Here is a 21,394-nt window from a genome sequence, read left to right on the forward strand (position 1 = left end):
ACGAAATTATATTATATCGCATCATAACATTTTTAATTCTATGTATAAATTTCAAAATAATCGAAAAAACCTTCTCCTGTAAAATTTGTTTTTTGTCGCTTGCGATAATTTGGCGCTAAGGGCTTGATATAAATGGGGGATTTCATGCCATATGAACCAACTTTTGAAATCGATGTATTCCGATCGGAATGAAAGGTCAGTCCTATTGTATAGTAATTCAGACACAAGATCGGTCATTAACTCTCTCAGTTAGAGGAGGTCAAAATTTAACATTTTGGCCAAACAGGTGTTTTTTGTCTTATCCAAGTAACTTATTACCTATTGTTCTTAGGAAAATGTGTCCCAAAAAAAAGCTTAGATAGCAATATCTTCAATCTTACGAAAAAAAAAATTAAAAAAAAGTAAGACAGCTATATTCGGCTGTGCCGAATCTTATATAACCTTCACCAAATTATACTTCAAAATAAAAATTTTAAATATTTTTATGTAAACAAAATTTATTTTTTTTCCAGTTGTTTTTTTCATTTTTCAGTAAAAAGAAATTTTTCGAATTGTTTTTTTTGAAACTTTTAAAATTTTAAATTTTTTTTAATATTTTGCGAAAAAACAACTTTTGGTGAAAAAAAAATTCGGGTTAAAAAATATTTTTCCCTATTTTGAAACATTGTGGGCCCAACTTACTATGGTCCTATATACGTCGTTGCAAAGGTCTTTGAAATATCTATCATTAGATATCCATATTGTCTATTTTATATTGTCTATAAAAATAGATCAAAAATCGAGGATGTTCTGGTTGTTTCCTTATATATCAGCCATTTGTGGACCGATTTTCTCAACTGAGTCGGAAGAATTCCGGATATATTGAAGTATGAATCGTGTATGTAAGTTATTTGGGGGCATCGGAAAGTTGATTTCAACAGTCGGACAAACAGACAGGCAGACAGACAGACATGGCTTAATCGACTCCGCTATTTATAAGGATCCCTAATATATATACTTTATAGGGTCGGACAATTATATTGTGGAAATTACAAACGGAATGACAAACAAACCTTCTCACGAAAGTGAATGGTATAAAAATATAAAAATTTTTTTTTCTCGTAAGAAAGCTTAGGTCTTTTCCTTTAAGACCCTTTTGGTCGCTTAGTGGGTTGCGAGTGGGATATCTATCAAAATTAATATTTTGTAACTCAAGACATATAATTTTTTATTTTTTTCAAAATTGACCCTTTTTTCATCCCGATCGGGAGACATCGATTTCAAAAGTTGGTTCATTTGGCCTGAAATCGCCCATATATGTTCCCATTGTTCCTATAAGGAGCATAGGGCCTCAACAAACACGTTCCAATGTGTTTTATCATGGGCAAGTAATTTTATCTCTCCCCAACTTTTGTTCATGGCAGCAGCTACGTTGTCAATTTGTCGCCTTCATGTGTGTGCTGGCCAAATCTACGGTTAGCCTGAGGATTCCACTCGAAGGCTTTTCTGGTGATGTCGTTAGCTGGTTCCACTTTCGTTACTTCATCTCTGTTACAAGTTGCATTTTTTTAGTTTCGTTCCAAATTCTGACATTTGTGATAACATTTGGCCAGAAGATACGTAGTACTATTTCGCGGAGTCATTGGTTCACAAACACTTGCAGCTTTTGGATATCTCTCGGTGAAGAATTACTTGTTTCCAAGCCACAGAGTAGGATTGACTTCACGTCAATCTAGAAAGAGTAAGAGCTCCAGACGGATTTCATTGGCTGGCTTTTGTGACGCGGTTTACAATTTCCTCCTTAAAGCCACCAGTATTTGTTATAATGCTACCCAAGTAGCTGAAGGAGTCAACATCTTCCAATTCAAATAGTTCTCATGCCTTGTTTCATTCTACGGTTACCCTGAGGATAGCAGTCGATGGCGTTTCTGGTGAATTCGTTAGCTGGTTCCACTTGAGTTTCTTAATCTCTGTTGCAAGTGGCAGTTGATTAGTTTCGGTCCACAGTCTGATATTAGTGATAATATTTGGCCAGAAGATACGTATAATTTTGCGGAGTTATTGGTTCGCAAACACTTGCAGCTTTTGGATATCTCGAGGTGCGGAATTACATGTTACGTTTGTTTTGAATATTTTAAGCTTCACTCGGCTAGAAAGAGTTCAGGAGCTCCAGAAGGATTTCAGCATACAAAGGACACGGTTTTCAATGTCCTCCTTAAAGCCTTTGTTATAATGCTACCCAAGTAGCTGAAGGAGTTAACATAGCCCATTTCAAGGTTCTTAATGGAGAATTTCTCATACCTTCGCTATTCAACAGATTTCTCCGTTATGACCTTCAGACTATTATCCAGTTCATTTCTAAGTTTTGATGTTACCAATTGTTTCGATCCTTCCGGTCGCCTTTTTTCGGAATTTTGAAAATAACTCCTTCTTTAAGTTCACTGGGTAGTAAGTGACTCGTTAGTGGTTCAAAAATGGTTGAGATATAAGAAAAAGACTGCTACTATTTCAAGAAAGGAAGTATTTCATAAAAATCTCTACATCAAAATAAAACTGTATTTGGACAGACAAATTATTAATTTCTTAAAAACTTCATTCGTTAAAAGAATAAAGGATAATGAAAATTCCTCAATTCCCATTCTTTTAAGGGATGGCCAATTCACTGATGCGGTTTATAATGCTAACCTTTAGGCTGAATTATTTGCAAATAATTCAAACCTACCGGAAAGCAATCAATCACTACCCGAGCTCGAAAGAGTATCAGTTACTAAGCCGATTATATTCTTTCGATTTCGGGCAGTTAAAAAGGTTTTGACCAGCACTAATATTGAAGCAGTGTTCTTTGACGCCTGCTCGTCCATTAGCTAACCTTTTCAGTGCCAACAAATATTCTGTATGTTGGAAGGTTTGCTAATGTAAGGCCAATTCCTAAAAAGGTAGTAGCTAACAACCCTGAAAAAGATCGGCAAATAGCAATTTATTCTGCACTTTCCGAAGTTCTGGAGAGTATGGTTAACTACCATCTTGTGAAATATTTAAAGTCCAACAATCTATTCAGAGACCGGAAGTATGGCTTTCATAGATGACGTTCTATGAGAGAATTGAAAGCCTTTCTATCGGAAAAATGGTGTCGTTCCATTCACCGTTTTGGCGAAAGTAAAGTGGTGGCTCTAGATTTTTCTAAGGCGTTTGATTGGCTGTGACATGGTGCGCTTCTTTCAAAACTTATTGCTTTTGGTGTTGGAATAACTTCTCTCGAATTATATCGAGCTTTCTCAGAGATCGCTCTAGACAATTTTTTATAGATGGAATCCCATCAAACGAGTTCCAGATCGATTCAAGGGTACCTAAAGGCTCCATTCTTTCTCTTACTCTATTGCTTATCTTTCTAAAAAACCTTCTGCGTCAAACTTCCAAGCCTATTTATTCCTTTGGTGATGACAGCAACATTTGCCATTCATATCCATTCAATTATAGATCAAGTCTGTTGGAGATTGCGGCAATGAGGCAAAACATGAATGTTATGGTAAACCAAGATCTTGTGACAATCTCTGAATGGAGTTGTGGGAATACAGTCGACTTTAATGCACGCAAGATTCAAGCACACGCCAAATCATGTAGCTTTATCTATTTTTATGGGTGGAGAAAATATTAAAGAATCAGAAGCTCTGGATGTTCTAGGCTTGAGCATGCAGTGCGATGTCCGATGGACAAAACACATTTTTCAAGTGTCGAAGGAAGCGTTCAAGTGCCTTGGTTTTCTAAAACTTCACTTCATCTGATCTGCTTACTATTTACATCACTTAAATCCGACTTAAAATGGAATGCAACTCCCATGTATGGGGCTTCGAAGACTATTTTGGAGTTACTCGATCGTGTACAGGAGAGCGCGAAGGTGCTTATTGGTGACAGCAGGGTATCGAGCTGTATTGACTCACTGGAACATCGTCGCAATGTGGCTTGTGTCTCACTGTTCTACCGATACTACAATGGAATTGGATCTACAGAAATTAGGGAACTTGTTCCCGAAACCCATAATTTCTTAAGCAATACACATTCTTCGGCAAGGGCTCATCAATTCGAGGTCGACTGGACAGTGAAACGCTCAACACATTACAGGGAACATCCATAGGGACTTACACACGCCGTTAGTTAAGGATGAGTTAAAGAATATCCGTGAAAAATACATTATGAAACCACCCGAACCCGCTTGCAAGACTTCTCGCTCAGAGCCAAACACGATCATGACTTCGTAGAGCCGATCTACCACCAAGATTAGGCTCCCTTCAGAAGCATTTAGTTTTAGTTATAAGATTTCAATACTTATTGTTAGGCCTATGAAAGTAAGGCAGATTCAATAAATAAATAAACGTTAAAAAATAGGGACACAAATTTTGGTGAAAAGAAAAATTTCCAAAAAAAAAGTTTGTTAAAAAAATGTTGGGTGAAAAATAGGAGAAGCAATCGAGGTAGTAGCGTAGTTTTTGGCTTATATCTAAGCCATTTGAGGACCTATTTTCTCGATTTTAAATAGCAATCTTAGAGTATAAACTTGAGATTGACTTCAACGATGACATCGATGACATCGATAAGTCTCGTGGATGGCGGCATGGGGCCACAAAAATTTGCGACCACTTCCTTGAGATGTTAAGTCCGAAGCAGTTCCTGAGATGGCACTAGCTCAAACATGTGTTATACCTTAATTTGGTTGACATATATTGCAACCGCTTATGGCTGGATTTCCTTCAATTCCGTCACGAACCAAAAGAATGCAGAGCAGCAAAGCCGGAAGATGTTGCTCCGCTGGTGAAAATTGTAGAGTTTATGCTGGAGTTGACAGCCCTTGGCCGAGTAGCTCGCGTGATTCCGGTCCTTAGAAACGGCTGCCATGAAAATATCAGGTGAGTCCCGTCAATATTGATGAACAGTTGTGTAGTAGTTCTCTTACTCTTATCGAAATTAATACTTGAAAGCATAAAATTACAATTAAAACAAAAATTATCAAACTAACAAAAAAAATATGACTTAATATCAAACAACAAAAAGGACAACATCAACAATTCTAACAAACAATACTTTTTGCCCAAAAAAATAATCTTGATAGCAAAATGAGTTTTAATTCAGGCATAAAGAAAAAATCAAACGAGAAAAAAGGTGTTGAAAACAACATTTAATAATAGTAACAATAATAGTAGTGTAAAATGGCAAACAACAAAACAAAAAACGAAAACAAACAAAAAAAACTATGGTTGAAAATTATCAAAACCATTTGCTAGTCTCAGCCCCTATTATTATGCAAATTGTTTTGACACCTAAGCTGCCTGAAAGTATACTTCAAAACATTTGCACAAAAACAAAAGCATACTATACAATATGTATTAAACAAACAGTTACCAGGTTTTTCCCACACTCACACACAAAGATCAAATCCTAAATATTTAAACAAAAAAAGGCTTAGGAACAAAACCCTTTCTACTCTCTGACTGACTGGCGGGCTGGCCGGTCGGCCCTTTAAATAGTATTCATTTACACTCTTTTTGTGGAAATTAAACATTTTTAATCCTTAATGGTTTTTGTTTTTGTTTGTGTGAACAACAAAATCGAAGACAAAATTTACTAAACTCTAAACAAGTGGTGTAGGATAGGAGTTGTAGGGGTGGTTTGGTGTAGGGGCTTTAATGTTTGAAGGGCTATTGTTGTAAATAATAATTAACTGTTTTTTTGTAGTCTTTGTTATGGTCATGATAACGTATTAGACAGACATGTGGTTGGGAGAACAGGTGTAATTACATTTACTATATTTTGTTAAGGGGAATTTTGTTAAAGGATGGTATTTAAAATAAACGAATCTAAAACAAAACTTAAAAAATGATAACCTCTTTATAGTATTTAGCACCTTTTTCTTTACGTTTCTATGCTAAAATTCCCAATTTTATTGAAAGACTAATTGTAATTTGTAGATCTTTTTAAAATCCCCTTTTCATTAAAATTCAATATATTTCATTTATCCATTTGCCAACAAAAGAGCTGTAGGTGTTCAATTGTTTGAAGCTTAACAAAAAAATAACTGTAATGTTTGAAACAAAATTTAGATTTTTCTAAACAAAGGAGTCTTTAGCAAAATTTTGAAAAGTATTTACAAAATAAGTCACAAAAACATTTGGGGGAAATTTCCACCCTGCTTGATTAAGAACCTTTTAAATGTTGCTAAAAAGAACTTATTTTGTGTATTTTTTGAGATTTTTTTCTAATATTCAGAAAAATTTAATTTTTTACTACCTTTTTTAAAACCAATTTTTAGTACTTTTCTACAGAATACTAAAATTCGAATTATTTTCATGATTTCTATTAACTTTTAAAAAAGTACTTTTTCCAACATTTTAAAAAAAGTAGTAGAAGTAGAAAATTTTGTATAAATTGTACAATTTCAACAAAAATACATACTTAAATAATTCATTATTTTATATATCTGGAAATATTCAAAAAAAGTATTTTTTCTACTTCCTTTTTCTAAATACCGGTTTTAGTACTTTTTACAATATAATACATAATTTTTTTGGCAAAACTCTAAAATAAATGATTTTTATATAATTAAACTTAAATTTTTAAAAAGTACTTTTTCTACTACTATTTTAAAAACTTGGTTTTCAATACATTTTAGCAAAATTCAAGCATATGTGAAGCTTATCTAAATGCATTCCCAAAATCTATTGTAATATTTTAAATTTGAGAGAATTTTAAAAACCGTACTTTTTCTATATTTTTAGTATTTATCAAAAAGTTATAAAAAAGGTACTTATTTTTTGCAAAATTAAAATATAAGCTATTTTTTAATAATTTAAAAAAAAATTAAAAAAGTACTTTTTCTACTACTATTTAAAAATCTAGATTTTGGTAAATTTTAGCTAAATTCAATCATATTAGATGCTTTTCTGAATTAATTCTTAAAAATAATTGTAAATAAAATATTTTTTAGAGTTTAACAAAAATTTCAAAAAGAAAACTTTTCTACTACTATTTTAAAAGTCAAGATTTTAGTACTTTTTATCTAAATTCAGACATATTTAATAATTTTTTTAATTAATTCTTAATAACAATTGTAATATTATAAATTTGAGAGCATTTTGAAAATAGTACTTTTACTACATTTTTAGTATTTATTAAAAAGTTGTAGAAAAAGTACTTATTTTTCGAAAAATTTAAAAATAAAAGATTTTTTTCAGAATTTAACAAAAAAAATTAAAAAGTACTTTTTCTACTACTATTTTAAAAGTCAAAATTTTAGTACTTTTTATCTAAATTCAGACATATTTTATGCTTTTCTTAATTAATTATTAATATCAATTGTAATATCTTAAATTTGGGAGGATTTTGAAAATAGTATTTTTACTACTTATTTAGTATTTATCAAAAATTTATAGAAAAAGTACTTATTTTTCGAAAAATGTAAAAATAAAATATTTTTTTTTAGAATTTAACAAAAAAATTAAAAAGTACTTTTTCTGCTACTATTTGAAAAGTCCAGATTTTAGTAATTTTTAGCAAAATTCCACGATATTTTATGATTTTCCTAATTAATTCTTAATAACAATTGTAATATTTTAAATTTGAGAGTATTTTGAAAATAGTACTTTTACTACATGTTTAGTATTTATCAAAAATTTGTAGAAAAAGTACTTGTATTTCGCTAAATTGAAAATTAAAATATTTTTTTTTGAAAAAGTACTTTTTCTACTACTATTTTAAAAGTCCAGATTTTAGTAAGTTTTAGCAAAATTCAAACATATTAGATGCTTTTCTGAATTAATTCTTAATTCCAATTGTAATATCTTAAATATGGGAGCATTTTGAAAATAGTACTTTTACTACTTATTTAGTATTTATCAAAAATTTATAGAAAAATTACTTATTTTTCTCAAAATTTAAAAAAGAAAGATTTTTTAGAATTTAACAAAAATTTACAAAAAAGTACTTTTTCTACTACTATTTTAAAAGTCCAGATTTTAGTACTTTTTAGCAAAATTCCAAGATATTTTATGGTTTTCCTAATTAATTCTTAATAACAATTGTAATATTTTAAATTTGAGAGTATTTTGAAAATAGTACTTTTACTAAACTTTTAGAATTTATCAAAAAGTTATAGAAAAAGTACTTATTTTTCGCAAAATTTAAAAATAAAATATTTTTTTAGAATTTAACAAAAATTTACAAAAAAGCACTTTTTCTACTACTATTTTAAAAGCCCAGATTTTAGTAAGTTTTATAGTACTTTTAGTATTTATCAAAAAAATGTAGAAACAGTACTTATTTTTCTCCAATTTTAAATATAAGCTATTTTTTAATAATTTAACTAAAATTTTAAAAAAAGTACTTTTTCTACTACTATTTTAAAAGCCGAGATTTTAGCATATTTTAGTAAAATTCAAATATATTTTGTGATTTTTTTAATTAATTCTTAATAACAATTGTAATATTATAAATTTTAGAGCATTTTGAAAATAGTACTTTTACTACATTTTTAGTATTTATCAAAAGGTTATAGAAAATGTACTTATATTTCGCAAAATTGAAAATAAAAGATTTTTTTTAAAATTTAACAAAATTTTGAAAAAGTACTTTTTCTACTACTATTTTAAAAGCACATAATTTAGTACTTTTTAGCAAAATTGAAACATATTTTATGAATTTTTTAAGTAATTCTTAATAACAATTGTTATATCTTAAATTTGGGAGCATTTTGAAAAGAGTACTTTTACTACATTTTTAGTATTTATCAAAAAGTTTTAGAAAAAGTACTTATATTTCGCTAAATTGAAAATTAAAATATTCTTTTTTGAATTTAACAAAAATTTTGAAAAAATACTTTTTCTACTACTATTTTAAAAGCCCAGATTTTAGTAAGTTTTAGCAAAATTCAAACATATTAGATGCTTTTCTGAATTAATTCTTAATTACAATTGTAATATCTTAAATTTGGGAGCATTTTGAAAATAGTACTTTTAGTATTTATCAAAAAAAATGTAGAAACAGTACTTATTTTTCTCCAATTTTAAATATAAGCTATTTTTTAATAATTTAACTAAAATTTTAAAAAAAGTACTTTTTCTACTACTATTTTAAAAGCCGAGATTTTAGTAAAATTCAAATATATTTTATGATTTTTTTTAATTAATTCTTAATAACAATTGTAATATCTTAAATTTGAGAGCATTTTGAAAATAGTACTTTTACTACATTTTTAGAATTTATCAAAATGTTATAGAAAAAGTACTTATTTTTTGCAAAATTTAAAAATAAAATATTTTTTTAGAATTTAACGAAAATTTAAAAAAAGTACTTTTTCTACTACTATTTTAAAATATCAGATTTTGGTATGTTTTAGCAAGATCTGAACATATTTTATGATTTTTGGAATTAATTCTTAATTACAATTGTAATATCTTAAATATGGGAGCATTTTGAAAATAGTACTTTTACTACTTATTTAGTATTTATCAAAAAATTATAGAAAAGGTACTTATTTTTTAATTTAAAAAAGTACTTTTTCTACTATTGTTTTCAAAGTCCAGATTTTTGTATGTTTTAGCTAAATTCTCTTAATTAATTCATAAAAACAATTGTAATATTTGAAATTTGAAAGTATTTTGAAAATAGTACTTTTGTTTTCTACTTTTATTTCGCAAAAATTAAAATAAAATATTTTTTTTTAGAATTTAACAAAAATTTTAAAAAGTACTTTTTCTACTACTATTTTCAAAGCCGAGATTTTGAGTATATTTTAGCAAAATTAAATGCAAAATTTTATGCTTTTCTGAATTAAATCTAAGAATATAGAATATTAAATAAGAAACATTTCTTCAACGTTCACTGCTAACTCATTTTGGCACATTCTAAGAGATTTTAAAACATTTTATTTCAATTTAACTTTTTTATTATAATCTATGATTATTAAAAAAAATAATTTTACAAAAAAAAATTCCATGTCTCCCCGACGGGGAATTGAACCCCGGTCTCCCGCGTGACAGGCGGGGATACTCACCACTATACTATCGAGGATGGTTATTTCAAAGTCAAACAAAAACTGATTTTAAAGTACTTACAGGTATGTATTACACATTTTTACATAGTTTTAATTAAATATTTATAGAATTTGTTTGTTTTATTACACAAACATTTAGTTCTATTTTATTTTTTTTTGATAAATTTAAAGGTTCAAGTTGTTTTTGGTTTTAATTAACTTGAAAAATAAATGAATATTTTTATTTTATTCATAACAATTTCGAAAAGAGAATAGTGTAAAAAAATCCCCTATAAAATAATCAAAAGCAAAAAGATCCAAATGTGGAGGTAAAAAACAAATTGTTACAAATGTTGTTGAAGAAAAAAATTAAAAATTTACATGTAAATTCATGTATTGATTACCCATAAGCTCGTTTTTATGGTTTTTTTTTGTAGACTAGTATATGTTTTTAATAAAACAATTTAACAAACAAACGGATAAATGTAGTTATAACAAGATTGTTTGGTTTATATTGTAAATTTTATATTTAAATTTTTTTTTAATTTTTTTTTTTATATGAAAGACTTTAATATGGGTCAATATGTATGCAATTGGCTTGCTTTTCTTTTATTTTCATTTAAAGCCATGTGTTGTTATTGCGAGTATCCAAAGGCCTTTTTTAAATGCAAAAAATATGCCGATTTAAGGGGGTTTGCAAACTTATTTAAACAATATTAAAAACAATTTTATTTTAATATGTTAATTAACAGAAAAGTATATGGCCATATTCATGCATATACGAATATTGTATTGTAAAGTATTGAAATAAAATGAAATGTCCTTAGCAGTTTTTTTGGATTTAAAGGCGTTAGCTGTAAGTAAACGAACAGACACAGCAAATTAAAATATTATTTTTTTTAATTTTAATTTCAGTGTATTAATTAAGAAATACAAGAATTTGTTACAGATATTTCAATTAAAATAATGTTTTATTTTAAAGGAAATAAAAAACTTGATTTAAACAATGAGTTCTTTTAACTTGAATTCAAATATAACGATTTTAACGGCTGATTTAAAGTTGCATAATGCTATTTGAAAGCAGTGCCTCTCAAACTGTAACATATCTGTGGGCATTATTAACATTAAATAAAAGCTTTGAGTTGATCATTGATCGTAAGTATGGCAACGCTGAATGTTTGCTGCGACTCGTATATTCGAATTCGAATATTCGAGTTTTGACAGTTAAAGAACATTGTAGAAAGTTCACCAGAGATGGCGTGTGTATTCGAAAGCTCTAGGCTTCGAATATACGAGCTTTGACAGTTAAAGAACAATCTAGAGTGCAGATGGCAGTGTTATAAATAGTGGCAGAAGTTGCAGTCGTGAGTGAGTTTATCAGAGACGCTATTCGAATAAACATCAACTGAGTGCTGTATTTTCAAGTGAATTCGTGTTCATTATAAAGTGTGTCTGTATTTCTGCTACTATTTAATTCTGTGGTTGTTGTACATTTTAAATAAATAAAGAGCTGTTACAATTTTTAAACTACTAAACGGCTTTTATTTGCAATAAAAAGTATCCGGTTTATTTAAAGGAAATAAACCAACGTTTTGAAAAGGTTAAAATGTAACAATACATTTTCCAGCCAGTTTGAATTTTTGTTCTCCCAATACAAACTTTGATTCTTAGCTTTCTTAGCTTCTTTGATGACTATTCTTTTACATAAAGCTTTAAGCTTTAATTATTTTTTTTCTTCTTTGATGACTTTTCTTTTACTTAAAGCTTTAAGCTTTAATTGGATTTTTCAAAGCTTTATTTTTCATTACTAACTTATGTTTAAATCTATGATTTAGTTATAAGATTCCTATTTTTTCCTTATAATTTTCTATAAAACTTTAAGCTTTCATAATTTTGGCAAAAATTAGCTTTCATTTATTCAGTTTGTTTTGTCAAATCAGTGTGGATGGATAAAGCGTTCAACGACACGTGCAAATGATAAAGTTGTTTTATGAAATTGGGTCCTGGAGCAGTTTGAAACTGACCCTAATCTTCATAAAAAGATCATCTTCAGGAAAATTGTCGATTTTTTGAAGATGCCAATACACAAGCTTAAATGTTTGCTTAAGGAAGTGATTAGAAATAAAGCTTTGTGAGCATAAATGAAAGCTTAAAGTTTAAGTGTTACCTTTGTGATTTTTTATTTCCATAAAACTTTAAGCTTTCATTAATTGTTCAAAAAAGCTTTATTTTCCGTTACCCTTTTAAGCTTATGATTGTTTTATGATTGAATAAGTTTCCTTTATGATTTTTCATTTCCCTAAAACTTTAAAGCTTTCATTATTATATGCTCTCAAAGCTTTATTTCCAATCACTTCCTTAAGCTTTAATTCTTAGCTTATTTAGCTTTCCTTTATGTTTCAATATTGATTTTCAATTTCATTTCAAATCTGATTGAAATTTATACTTAAGAACAGAAATCAATTCTTGTTTTTTTTTTGGTTATTTTTCACTTGAGAGCTTTTCTTTGGCCATTCATTCTATTCGACCAGCAATATAGAAATAAAATAGTAATAGAACATTTAACTTGAAGTATAGAAACCCGTTAAAAATAACAATGAAATAAAAATAGAACGAAAACAAATAACAAAAGAGTGGCAAAAACAAATCTAATTGAAAACCAAACGGAAAAACTTTTTCAATTAAAATGCAAACACAAGTGTGAAAATGCCGCAATAGACCATCATGGAAAATAGAAAACAAATCAAAAAAACTAAAAAAAAACCAACGCAAGGAAAACAGTAGCAGGCAGCAAGGAGTACAAGTGCTGTGTTAGTGGTGAAAATATAAAAAAATAGAAAAGTATTTATAGGAAATCCTTTATATACAGGAAGTAAGAGAGAGATAATTCAAAATATAGAGACACCTCAAAAACACACGCAGTCTCATGCACTGGTTCAGTTAAAAACACCAATAAATGAATAAATAAAGCAACCTGGTAGTTCTACTTGCGGCAAGAGCCTGCTTTATCCCAAGAGACTGGTCTGTCACTGTCCCAAATACTAGACTATTCCCATAGTATATAAAGAGATTATGTGGATATTGTTGAATTCGTTGACTAGTTAGGAGGAATCAATTCTACGATATGTAAAGATCGTCGAAATTATTCACTACTTACAACTGGTGAAATGACTGATCCTATGTTATCTATGTGAGGAGGTCAAATGCCAAATCCTAGGATATCCACATGTTATTATTGGATATCCACATGTTATAATGGATGTCGAAGGTTCTTTCAGAGGAAAACAATTTCGCTTAGTCATCTGATTGACAATCGTATGTCGAGTGAGACTCGGGTCATGGGAACTACTAAAGTAACCAGTAGTCGCAAGCTTCCACTAGTCTCCTATACAGTTACATAAACCTTCCCAGATCCACAGGGTTTAGTTTCCTTTTATTAGTTTGTATATGCATTTGTATGTATAAATGATTGTGTTTCTGTAGTTGTTTTGAATTTAAATGTAGGTTAGAAATTGTGATGAAGTTGTATAAAATGTTTAACCATCATCCGGTCAGTGGTAAAAGGGGAAATAAATTGTTGTTTTAAGAAATCTGGAAAAAAAATATATATGTAGAACATAAAAACAACTTAAATCGAATTAAAATGGTATAGAGCAAAAGGTGCATACAGGAAAATTATAACACATATTTTAGAAAAGAGGAAATATAAATGTAAAGAAATGTAAGAAATAATAAATTTTATTATAAGCAACAACAACTAATAAATAATAAGTTTTATTAAAAACACCATCAATAAGATAATGTCATACCAAGTAAAATATTGACATTGAATCCATAAATTTTTAATAAAGATAATCGGTAATCTGTATTTTTATATAAAATAAAGAAAAAGATTACCCGCCAACATAATTCCTATTCAGTCAAAAATAAGATAAGATACTAAGTTTTATAGTTCAGGTTCTAGTTCAGTTCTAGTTCAGTTCTAGTTCAGTTCTAGTTCAGTTCTAGTTCAGTTCTAGTTCAGTTCTAGTTCTAGTTCAGTTCTAGTTCAGTTCTAGTTCTAGTTCAGTTCTAGTTCAGTTCTAGTTCAGTTCTAGTTCAGTTCTAGTTCAGTTCTAGTTCAGTTCTAGTTCAGTTCTAGTTCAGTTCTAGTTCAGTTCTAGTTCAGTTCTAGTTCAGTTCTAGTTCAGTTCTAGTTCAGTTCTAGTTCAGTTCTAGTTCAGTTCTAGTTCAGTTCTAGTTCAGTTCTAGTTCAGTTCTAGTTCAGTTCTAGTTCAGTTCTAGTTCAGTTCTAGTTCAGTTCTAGTTCAGTTCTAGTTCAGTTCTAGTTCAGTTCTAGTTCAGTTCTAGTTCAGTTCTAGTTCAGTTCTAGTTCAGTTCTAGTTCAGTTCTAGTTCAGTTCTAGTTCAGTTCTAGTTCAGTTCTAGTTCAGTTCTAGTTCAGTTCTAGTTCAGTTCTAGTTCAGTTCTAGTTCAGTTCTAGTTCAGTTCTAGTTCAGTTCTAGTTCAGTTCTAGTTCAGTTCTAGTTCAGTTCTAGTTCAGTTCTAGTTCAGTTCTAGTTCAGTTCTAGTTCAGTTCTAGTTCAGTTCTAGTTCAGTTCTAGTTCAGTTCTAGTTCAGTTCTAGTTCAGTTCTAGTTCAGTTCTAGTTCAGTTCTAGTTCAGTTCTAGTTCAGTTCTAGTTCAGTTCTAGTTCAGTTCTAGTTCAGTTCTAGTTCAGTTCTAGTTCAGTTCTAGTTCAGTTCTAGTTCAGTTCTAGTTCAGTTCTAGTTCAGTTCTAGTTCAGTTCTAGTTCAGTTCTAGTTCAGTTCTAGTTCAGTTCTAGTTCAGTTCTAGTTCAGTTCTAGTTCAGTTCTAGTTCAGTTCTAGTTCAGTTCTAGTTCAGTTCTAGTTCAGTTCTAGTTCAGTTCTAGTTCAGTTCTAGTTCAGTTCTAGTTCAGTTCTAGTTCAGTTCTGGTTCAGTTCTAGTTCTAGTTCAGTCCTAGTTCAGTTCTAGTTCAGTTCTAGTTCAGTTCAGTTCTAGTTCAGTTCTAATTAAGGTTCTAGTTCTAGTTCAGGTTCTAGTTCAGATTTTATTTCAGGTTCTTGTATAGGTTCTAGTTCAGGTTCTAGTTCAGGTTCTAGTTCAGATCTAGTTCAGGTTCTAGTTCAGTTTTTAGTTCAGGTTCTAGTTCAGGTTCTAGTTCTGGATCTAGTTCAGGTTCCAGTTCAGGTTCTAGCTCAGGTTCTAGTTCAGATTCTAGTTCAGGTTCTAGTTCAGGTTCTAGTTCAGGTTCCAGTTCAGTTTCTAGTTCAGTTCTAGTTCAGTTCTAGTTCAGTTCTAGTTCAGTTCTAGTTCAGTTCTAGTTCAGTTCTAGTTCAGTTCTAGTTCAGTTCTAGTTCAGTTCTAGTTCAGTTCTAGTTCAGTTCTAGTTCAGTTCTAGTTCAGTTCTAGTTCAGTTCTAGTTCAGTTCTAGTTCAATTCAGTTCAAGTTCAGTTCTATTTCAGTTCAAGTTCAGGTTCTAGTTCAGTTCTAGTTCAGTTCTAGTTCAGTTCTAGTTCAGTTCTAGTTCCGTTCTATAAAACATTCAACATTTTCTACCAAAGCTAAAAATTCTTATATATGTATGTAATGCATACATAATATGATTGGCTTTTTATAATTCCCTCATAATGAAAATATTTTCTGTTTTAATTATATTTCCTCCCCTTCATACTAATTTCTTCTGCTTGTAATTTCAAAAATATATTCTTTCTCATTACAATTCCATGTCAAAATTTGTTGTCATTATAAATTCCAATTCCAAGCAACATCTAAAACCAATTTGAATTTTAATCTTGTTTATGTTTTGCCAGCCTTCATACATTTACGATTCGCGTAGTTTTAATTTATAAAATAAACTTTCTGACCGAGTACAAAAAACTCACTGAATAAAACTTAAGAAAATTAATTAAAATCTTAACTTCAGTTGAAATCTTTTTTACATAAACCTAATCAAATGCAAAAAATATGTAAGAACACAGAAAGTAAATTAAAAACCACAATACAACAATACTTTTTAACATTAGAACATTATAAAACAAGCAAAAACAAAATGGTGGTGGTCGTAATTTAAAATAAAAAATCTATAGATTTAATTTAAACAAATACACATGCAAGCACTGAACTCGATAGAGTATTAAAACAAAATATAAAAGGAAAAACTAATAGAGGAAGTAATTGAAATGAAAGTCTATACTAAATGATTTTTAAATATATACACAAACCTAAAAAAAATAATAGTAAATGTATTAGACTAAAGGGAAACTAACTAAACTAAACTGAAAAATAATGAACAATAGTAGTAACAATTTCAAATTGTAGGGTGTAGCTTTTTACAGAAAAAAGAGGCGTTTTCAAATACAATTTATTTTAAAAGACACTGAGAGAAAAACGGTAAAAATTCAAAGAAAATATTGCTTAAACTAATTTTCAGAATTTAAGGATTTCTTTTTAAGGTTTTATTCAAAATAACCGAGATTATTTTGTTTTTAATTCCGCAATTTTTTAAACAATTCAAAAATCTTCTAAACAATTCAAAAATCTTCTAAAAACCACAAAGAATTGCATCAATATTAATTGTTCTCAACAAAGGTCAGAGGCCAAATTTTCAAATAACAAGATATTTCGAAATATTTCATATTTTTAGCTGGCTGTTGATAAAAATCTAACAATCCAATTTTTTCTTTGAGTGTTTAAGACAAGTATATATTTTATATTGCTGGTTTTTAGTCTGAACATTTGTTTAATTCAACGTTTAGTGTAGATTTTTATGCGTGTGTTTGTTTAAGTTTTGCATTCATTTGCCTACAAATATAGAATTATTGTTGAACAACAAAAGTAATTTAGATTTTTATCTGCTCAGTTTGCTGTTGTTGCTGCTGTTGTGTGGCACAAAATGTAAGCAAAGTTTACAACCACTTTGTACTTACAACATTTTCAAGTACCAGTTACTTTAAACTTTCATAAGCAGTAGAGGTATTAGTGTTGTGTTTCTATTGTTGTATGTAGCTGTTCGTTGTTGTCGGATACTTAAAACGGATATGTTCTATATTTAAATAGTAGTAGTTTACTACTATTTATATACATTTATCTTTAAAGGGATTAAATATGGCTATAATATAAATACTTTGTTTTAGAGAACTAGAGTTAATGTTCATTTGAATGTAGCAGTTTTATTATAGATTTAAAATATGATTAAGAACTGAACTGAACCAGCACTGAACATAAACTAGAACCTGAACTAGAACCTGAACTAGAACATGAACATGAACTAGAACCTGAACTAGAACCTGAACTAGAACCTGAACTAGAACCTGAACTAGAACCTGAACTAGAACCTGAACTAGAACTGAACTAGAACTGAACTAGAACTGAACTAGAACTGAACTAGAACTGAACTAGAACTGAACTAGAACTGAACTAGAACTGAACTAGAACTGAACTAGAACTGAACTAGAACTGAACTAGAACTGAACTAGAACTGAACTAGAACTGAACTAGAACTGAACTAGAACTGAACTAGAACTGAACTAGAACTGAACTAGAACTGAACTAGAACTGAACTAGAACTGAACTAGAACTGAACTAGAACTGAACTAGAACTGAACTAGAACTGAACTAGAACTGAACTAGAACTGAACTAGAACTGAACTAGAACTGAACTAGAACTGAACTAGAACTGAACAAGAACTGAACTAGAACTGAACTAGAACTGAACTAGAACTGAACTAGAACTGAACTAGAACTGAACTAGAACTGAACTAGAACTGAACTAGAACTGAACTAGAACTGAACTAGAACTGAACTAGAACTGAACTAGAACTGAACTAGAACTGAACTAGAACTGAACTAGAACTGAACTAGAACTGAACTAGAACTGAACTAGAACTGAACTAGAACTGAACTAGAACTGAACTAGAACTGAACTAGAACTGAACTAGAACTGAACTAGAACTGAACTAGAACTGAACTAGAACTGAACTAGAACTGAACTAGAACTGAACTAGAACTGAACTAGAACTGAACTAGAACTGAACTAGAACTGAACTAGAACTGAACTAGAACTGAACTAGAACTGAACTAGAACTGAACTAGAACTGAACTAGAACTGAACTAGAACTGAACTAGAACCTGAACTAGAACCTGAACTAGAACCTGAACTAGAACCTGAACTAGAACCTGAACTAGAACTGAACTAGAACTGAACTAGAACTGAACTAGAACTGAACTAGAACTGAACTAGAACTGAACTAGAACTGAACTAGAACTGAACTAGAACTGAACTAGAACTGAACTAGAACTGAACTAGAACTGAACTAGAACTGAACTAGAACTGAACTAGAACTGAACTAGAACTGAACTAGAACTGAACTAGAACTGAACTTGAACTAGAACTGAACTAGAACTGAACTAGAACTGAACTAGAACTGAACTTGAACTAGAACTGAACTAGAACTGAACTAGAACTGAACAAGAACTGAACTAGAACTGAACTAGAACTGAACTAGAACTGAACTAGAACTGAACTAGAACTGAACTAGAACTGAACTAGAACTGAACTAGAACTGAACCAGAACTGAACTAGAACTGAACTAGAACTGAACTAGAACTGAACTAGAACTGAACTAGAACTGAACTAGAACTGAACTAGAACTGAACTAGAACTGAACTAGAACTGAACTAGAACTGAACTAGAACTGAACTAGAACTGAACTAGAACTGAACTAGAACTGAACTAGAACTGAACTAGAACTGAACTAGAACTGAACTAGAACTGAACTAGAACTGAACTAGAACTGAACTAGAACTGAACTAGAACTGAACTAGAACTGAACTAGAACTGAACTAGAACTGAACTAGAACTGAACTAGAACTGAACTAGAACTGAACTAGAACTGAACTAGAACTGAACTAGAACTGAACTAGAACTGAACTAGAACTGAACTAGAACTGAACTAGAACTGAACTAGAACTGAACTAGAACTGAACTAGAACTGAACTAGAACTGAACTAGAACTGAACTAGAACTGAACTAGAACTGAACTAGAACTGAACTAGAACTGAACTAGAACTGAACTAGAACTGAACTAGAACTGAACTAGAACTGAACTAGAACTGAACTAGAACTGAACTAGAACTGAACTAGAACTGAACTAGAACTGAACTAGAACTGAACTAGAACTGAACTAGAACTGAACTAGAACTGAACTAGAACTGAACTAGAACTGAACTAGAACTGAACTAGAACTGAACTAGAACTGAACTAGAACTGAACTAGAACTGAACTAGAACTGAACTAGAACTGAACTAGAACTGAACTAGAACTGAACTAGAACTGAACTAGAACTGAACTAGAACTGAACTAGAACTGAACTAGAACTGAACTAGAACTGAACTAGAACTGAACTAGAACTGAACTAGAACTGAACTAGAACTGAACTAGAACTGAACTAGAACTGAACTAGAACTGAACTAGAACTGAACTAGAACTGAACTAGAACTGAACTAGAACTGAACTAGAACTGAACTAGAACTGAACTAGAACTGAACTAGAACTGAACTAGAACTGAACTAGAACTGAACTAGAACTGAACTAGAACTGAACTAGAACTGAACTAGAACTGAACTAGAACTGAACTAGAACTGAACTAGAACTGAACTAGAACTGAACTAGAACTGAACTAGAACTGAACTAGAACTGAACTAGAACTGAACTAGAACTGAACTAGAACTGAACTAGAACTGAACTAGAACCTGAACTAGAACCTGAAGTAGAACCTGAACTAGAACCTGAACTAGAACTGAACTAGAACTGAACTAGAACCTGAAGTAGAACCTGACCTAGAACCTGAACTAGAACTGAACTAGAACTGAACTAGAACTGAACTAAAACTGAACTAGAACTGAACTAGAACCTGAACTTGAACCTGAACTAGAACCTGAACTAGAACCTGAACTAGAACTGAAATAGAACTGAACTTGAACTAGAACTGAACTAGAACTGAACTAGAACTGAACTAGAAACTGAACTAGAACCTGAACTAGAACCTGAACTAGAACCTGAACTAGAACCTAACTAGAACCTGAACTAGAACTGAAAGAAAATTACATATGAAATTGAAAATTCAGAAAATTCTAAATAAAATTAAGAATTTCAATTTCAAATTAAAAAAATAAAAATGAAATTAAGCATTTCAAGTTTAAATTTAAATTTTCAAAATTCCAAATGAAATTTAAAATTTTCATATGAAATTTCGTGAATTCCAAATTAAATTAAGAACAAGTAAGAGAGCTATATTCGGCTGTGCCGAATCTTATATACCCTTCACCAAATTATACTTTAAAATTAATTTTTTTAAATATTTTTAGGTAAACAAAATTTAATTTTTTTTAAAAAAAGTTTTTTCCAAATTTTTTAAAAATGTTTTTTTTTTTGGAAAAAAAAATGTATTGCAAAAAAAAATGTTTGATGAAAAAAAAATTCGAGTTAAAAATATTTTTTCCGATTTTGACCTATTGTAGGACCAACTTACTATAGCCTTATCTACATCGTAGCAATGGACTTTGAAATATCTATCATTAGATATCCATATTGTCTATATTAATGACTTAGTAATCCAGTTATAGATCAAAAATAAGTCAAAAATCGAGGTTGTCCCGGTTTTTTGCTCATATCACCGATATTTATGGACCGATTGTTCTGATTTTAAATAGCAAACTTCTCGAAAGCATGTCTGACAGAATTATTGAAGATTTGGATCCCGAAGATATCTGGAGTCTTCAGAAAATTGATTTCAACAGACAGACGGACAGACACACGGACATGGCTTAATCGACACCGCTATCTATAAGGATCCAGAATATATATACTTTATAGGGTCGGAAATGAAAAATGTAGAAATTACAAACGGAATGACAAACTTATATATAGCGTTCTCACGAAGGTGAAGGGTATAAAATTGGATAGTCGTAGATGTTCGTTCAATGCCGAAACAGCAAACGAAAGAATCTAACGAATTTTTGATAGATGGGAAGAGTTGGGTAATCCAATTACGAACCCATGTAAATACAAATCATCTCAGAAACACACTGATTGTGGTAAATTTCATTAAAATATCTTCAATCCTGCACGAGCTATCGCATTATTTCCAAAGTAAAATGTTGAGTAAGAACCGTATGGTAGTTTTATTATCCTGAAGGAATTTGAAAATATAATTTTATTAAGTGGAATAATTGAAATTTTTAAAATGAAAAACTGTTTTTATTCATCCTCGATAGTATAGTGGTGAGTATCCCCGCCTGTCACGCGGGAGACCGGGGTTCAATTCCCCGTCGGGGAGATTTACAATTTTTTTTTCCTTTAGGCCGCACTACTTA

At 30.2% G+C, this 21,394-nt stretch overlaps 2 non-coding genes across 2 annotated transcripts; one reads left to right on the top strand and one right to left on the bottom strand.

The window, feature by feature from the left end:
- Positions 1-9,963: 9,963 nt before the first annotated feature.
- On the bottom strand, positions 9,964-10,035 carry TRNAD-GUC (transfer RNA aspartic acid (anticodon GUC)). Its single transcript has one exon. It is a non-coding gene; the product is annotated as a tRNA-Asp (tRNA).
- Positions 10,036-21,285: 11,250 nt separating this feature from the next.
- On the top strand, positions 21,286-21,357 carry TRNAD-GUC (transfer RNA aspartic acid (anticodon GUC)). The gene has a single exon. It is a non-coding gene; the product is annotated as a tRNA-Asp (tRNA).
- Positions 21,358-21,394: the final 37 nt, after the last annotated feature.

Source organism: Calliphora vicina, chromosome 2, assembly GCF_958450345.1.
Source record: "Calliphora vicina chromosome 2, idCalVici1.1, whole genome shotgun sequence".
Classification (NCBI taxonomy): Eukaryota; Metazoa; Arthropoda; class Insecta; order Diptera; family Calliphoridae; genus Calliphora; species Calliphora vicina.